This window comes from Zonotrichia leucophrys, chromosome 13 (genome assembly GCF_028769735.1).
Source record: "Zonotrichia leucophrys gambelii isolate GWCS_2022_RI chromosome 13, RI_Zleu_2.0, whole genome shotgun sequence".
NCBI classification, from domain to species: domain Eukaryota; kingdom Metazoa; phylum Chordata; class Aves; order Passeriformes; family Passerellidae; genus Zonotrichia; species Zonotrichia leucophrys.
In genome coordinates this window covers 7,491,187-7,496,420 of record NC_088183.1, presented here as the reverse complement: position 1 = coordinate 7,496,420, position 5,234 = coordinate 7,491,187, and the positions used below count along the sequence as shown (strand labels likewise).

Sequence of the window (5,234 nt, the reverse complement as noted above, 5' to 3'; positions counted from 1 at the left end):
TCCTGGGTTTTGCTAGAAAAATAAATATTGTTGTAGGGATTATTGGAGCATACATCTGATTAAAATCTTCAAAAAATGCACTGTAAATGCAAGAGCTATTAACCTGAGCTGAAATATATAGATCATATTTAAGCTGAAAGGAGGTAAATAATCCATTGCTATAACATGATTGCCATTGGCAGAAAATAAAATAATGTGGAATTATGATAAATAGTGCAGCCAGTAATGGAAGCTATGGCCAGCATTCCCAAGGGAGACATCACCCACAAGTAGCAAGTAAAGAAAGAAGTAAAGTAAATAAAGTAGTGGCAAGACTGGAAGTACAAAATCTATTTTGTAAACCACAGGTTTGAATGTGGAGAGTTCTGTTCTGATGGCTGAAATCACAGCACAGAGCAGCAGTGTGGTGGCAGAACTTCCTCTAAATTGACATTCTGATTTGATTCTGAAATTTTTACCATTTTCTCCTGCTGTGTGAATGGTGTGTGTGCATTGGGGCAAAGATTCTCCACTTCAACCCAGCCTGGAAGGTGATGGTTTGCTTTAATTAGTTTTAACTGTTTCAAATTATGTAAACATTGATTTTCACACTAACAGGTTGAGTAAGTAGATACTGTCAAAAGAAAAATTAAAAGAAAAATGAGCACATAAGGGTAGAAAGGGCTGAGCAGCAGAGAGGAAAAGAAAACTTCAAAGTGCTCTGCAAGATGAACACAGCAGCCACCTTCACCAGGTATTGCCCCATTTTCTCAGTGAGAAGAGAAAGTGATTTTGATTTTTGCCACAGAAGACATTTAGGCTCAATGTCTGTGATGGAGTCTGCGTGACTTGAGAACCAGCAGAATAATACTCTGTGTGTCCAATATCATAAAAAACAATTTATTTGCTTTTTCCATCAGAACACACTATGTTCCTGTGGGGGCATAATTTTAGAGCTCAACTCTCATGCTGGCTCTGAAAGCTTCTATTAAGACAGAAATCTCCCAGATAATAGAAAACTGTCTCAGGCCCATTCTCTTGCACATCAGGCTCTGCCTGTCCATTCGGGAGTTTATAGCAAGCTCATCTTTGCAATAATAGAGACTTTAAAAAAGGTCTTCAAAGGCCAATGATTTCCAGCAGCATCCCTGTTTCCTTCCTCTGCTGTTGTCTCTTTTTCCTCCCTTGCTCTACAGTCTGTTGTCAGTACAGGTAGAGAGAGGGATATTGCACTGGGTTTGGAGGGGACAGGATTATTCAGTGGGGAGGATAAATTCAGAGTCCTGAGCAAAGCTGAAACCCCACATCTGAGCAGCATCCGTGCCTCCACATCTCCCCAAATGCAGCCAGGCTTCCCCCAGAGGGGAACCTACTCCTGCTTTTCCCAGAGGAGGGGATCACAGACCCTGGGCTCTCTTACAAAAAGATGAATAAATGAAAGAGGAAAGAGGAACACAGCAGGCAGCCTCATTTCATTACTTTTTGATTTAGTCATCCAGAGTTACAAAGTGATAGTAAACACTGTTATCTCTGTGTTCTGGGTGGGTGTGAAAGAGCTTTAAGGACACACTCAAAGCTGTTATTAACTCACTTTGTGCTCTAGACTTTTCTAATAGAGCTGAATTAACTTCTCAGTACTGTACCACAGAAAGAGACCAGGTTTATTTAATATCTAAAAATACTGGCCCAAACAGGTGGCAACACTGCCCTCCATCAGCCAGTGGAGAGGAAAAATACAGCCTGTTTTTTTTTTTAGTGTATTAGTTTTAACATTTTTCATACCCAGCATTCAGTTAGTCAGCAAGGTTAATCTTTAGCCAGAGCTCGGTGGAAGGACTGTGTTCCTTTCCTGCTTTCTGCTGCAGTTCCTTGTGCACAGAGCCCTGAGTTTGTACATCCACACAGGCAGGGACTGGCCTGGGGGAAAGGCAAAGCTGAGCCCTCGTCCCCAGATTGTCCTGGGCAGGTGAAGTGAGGCTGCCCTAGCACATCCCCTCTGTCACTGTGCTTCCCACTGCTCCGAGCCCAGCCCAGAACAAGAGCAGCCCAGCCAAACCACCAATGATGTTACATTTGCTCCTAAATATCAAGCTGAGGAATTTGCCCCAGTCGTGTCGCTTCCTGTGCTGAAATCGAATTTCAGCAGCCTCACTGTCTGCGCCGGCCAGAGCTGGCTCCTGGTGCAGCTCTGAGTGGGTTCATTGCAGCTCAAAGCTGTCAGGACAGACAGAGCAAGGAAAAAAAATTAGTAATAAACAGCACTCATACTTCACACATGAACTCATTATTTTTTCTGAAAAAGAAAAAAAATCTTGCTAAACCTCAGAAGAAAGACTCCAGATTGTGAACTTCAGATCTCTTCCCAGCAGAGCTCCTTTATCTCGCCCCAGACTGAAAGGCAGAGTGAGAGCTGAGATGGGATCGCTCCTTCTTCTTTTGTTATGCGGAACTTCGGGGAACACCGAGCCAGGAGAGATGATTGCCGGGGCATGAGTCAGCCAAGGAACTCGTCCTCTTGCAAAACAAAACCACCACCAGCAATAATTCAGGCTCTGCGAGGAACATGCCAGGGAATGTAAAGGCTGGAGACCGAAAGAAAAGCGGGGAGGAGGGGGAATACTTTCCTCCCTTTGACACGAGCAAAACATTCACATCACTCACCCCACAGGGCACCAGGTCCATGAGGAACCTCTGAGCAAGGCTGCACAGGGCTGGGCAGAGGGGATAAAGCACCTCAGGTGAGAGCTGCATTAACCCCAGCACCTGGAAACTAAAATCGGGTGAGATAACACCACCATTCCTGACTGCACCACAGGGACCTGTGCCTTTGCATCTCAGAAATGCATTTGGGAGTTTATATTTCTTGACACTTCAGAAAAATAAGCCGTACACGACATTGCTGGTTACACACAGATGCAAAACATTGAGCAATGGGAGAGGATTTTAAAAAGCTCCTTACAGGAATTTGTTACAGGTCCTCTAAGCAAGGAGGATAACTGTAACCAGTCACTAAAAAAGGATGCAGAGAGCCCAGAATCCTAGCAATGGATTTTCATCCATCCAGGCAAACTAGAAAACACCATCAGGGAAAATTAGATTGGGAGTCTTTGGTTTTGGTGCTGAATCATGTTTTTAGAGCTAAAGCATATCCAGTAGGGAATGAAGTAGTACGAAATTTAATCAAGCAATACAGGGGCCAGACTGAAGTTGGTCAGAAGGGTGAGAACAAAGCACAGACTAGAGAGATTTTAAAGGCAAACTGCACCAATGGAGAAAAACAACTTTCTGAAAGTTAGGCAGGCAGGCAAGATAGTTTTCCAAAGTCCATTATCCTGCCATTAATCTAGACATGATGTTGTTTATTCCCAACAACACCCAAAATTTTTATCTGCGTTATTTGCAAAGTCCACAACTATTTGGTAAACAGGACTTAAGAAGTGTCAGCTGCAAGGGGCTCCTGCTTTGAAGACAAATAGACAAGCAGACAAAGAGTCAAGGAAGGGCTCCAGCGTTTCAGCTGCGTGGCCGAGAGCCACTTCTTTGTAGCATATGGCGCACACTAACAGGTTTATTTTCCCCGAGGAGGATGTATAAACTGTCTGCAACTGCTCCTCACACTTGTCGCTCTAAGCCAGCTGATTTTTCCAAGGCCTCCTGCCGAAAGAGCCCCGCACCTGAAGCCGAACAAAGAACTTGCCGACGCCTTGCAGGTTGTTGTGGGGGCCAAGGGCTCTGCCTGCACAGCCCGATAAGAGCAGATGGGGAAATGTGTCATGAGATCCCAAACGAGAGCAATCAAAGGAGGAGGGGCAGGGCTGGAGGGGGCACTGCTGGGAAGGCAGTTCCGCTCGGGTCAGGGCAGAGGAGCAGCAAGTGGCAGCGCGTCTCCGCAGCTGTCCCAGCCCCGCCGGGCCCGGCTGGCCCCGGGCTCCGCGCCGGCACCGGGCAGCGCCGCTGGGCGCTGGGGCTGGCCCGCACCTGCTGCCGGCCCCGCCGAGCCGCAGCCTGCCCCCGGGCCCATCGCACACCGTGATTAATATGCACGGACCGGAGCGGCTGGCAGAGATAATTACACAGCGAGTCAATTGGCTGGCAAAGTTAATTATGCGGGGAGTCAAATGAGTGGCAAAGCGAGTGACTGAGGCAGAAGAAAGAAACATTTGGCAGTGACAAATGGCAAAACAAGTTGCTCAGACGGGGGGTCAAGCGGGCTGGGCGCTGGATGCGCTCTCCGGCAGCGGGGGCTGGCGCGGTGACAGCGGCGTCGCTCCAGGGCAGGGCAGGGCAGGCTCAGCTTCAGTCACCCCGAACCCCGAGGCTCTGAACTTCCCCGAGCCCCGGCACTGAGCGCTGGCCCCATTGCGACACACCAGGAAGTGTTTTGCATTCTCTCCAGCCGAATGTTAAGCAGACGCATCGACCTGGAGAGCAGAAATGTGAACTCAGCCGAGCGGGCTGTGCCGTGCCCAGCACCAGCCGTGATCTCCCTGCACAAAGGGCAGCTACAGGGAAAGGAAAGGTTTCCCTGCTGCCACTACCCGTCCAAAGCAGGAAAACCCCACTGACTCAGACAGAGAGATTTCTACTAAGTCAGACTAACAAGCAACATTTTATCCAGAAACCTGCTAGATCCACTTTTCCTGACTGTGAGCAAATTAGTACTTTTCAAGGACTTAGTGAAAGAAGATGGCACAGAGCTTTGAGAAATCTCACATACTTTAATTCTATTCTATTCTATTCTATTCTATTCTATTCTATTCTATTCTATTCTATTCTATTCCATTCCATTCCATTCCATTCCATTCCATTCCATTCCATTCCATTCCATTCCATTCCATTCCATTCCATTCCATTCTTAGTAAAACCCCTGAAGTGATCTTTAAAGAGAAGCAGGTAGCTCTGACCTTTTTATTCCTTACAAGGTATAACCAAACAAGGTATAAACCAAACCAGAAGCATTGATATTCTGGAGTGTTTGGGACTGTTCCTTGCTTTCTTTTGCAATAGTTAACTTACATGAATGCCAGAGCCAGAGTTCCCAAAATTATGTTATGCCTAGAAATTACTGAAACAAATCATTGAAGAACAGAGGATGTTTAATCCCTACATCTGCAATAGTTTTGGTTTGTTAGCATTTACTTCACTCTGCTGGCCAGCTGGCATGGTTGGAAAATGAAGGGTTTTGAGACCACACTTGCTAGGAAAGCTCAGGTATCTATAATGCACATTTACTCACAACTTCTCCAGTAAACTGA

General features: G+C 46.4%; 1 long non-coding RNA gene across 1 annotated transcript; it reads right to left on the bottom strand.

Moving 5' to 3' along the window:
* Positions 1-839: 839 nt before the first annotated feature.
* On the bottom strand, positions 840-3,955 carry LOC135453657 (uncharacterized). Its single transcript, XR_010441920.1, has 3 exons — positions 2,641-3,955; positions 2,301-2,531; positions 840-2,193 (listed from the first exon to the last, which is right to left on the bottom strand). It is a non-coding gene; the product is annotated as an uncharacterized LOC135453657 (long non-coding RNA).
* Positions 3,956-5,234: the final 1,279 nt, after the last annotated feature.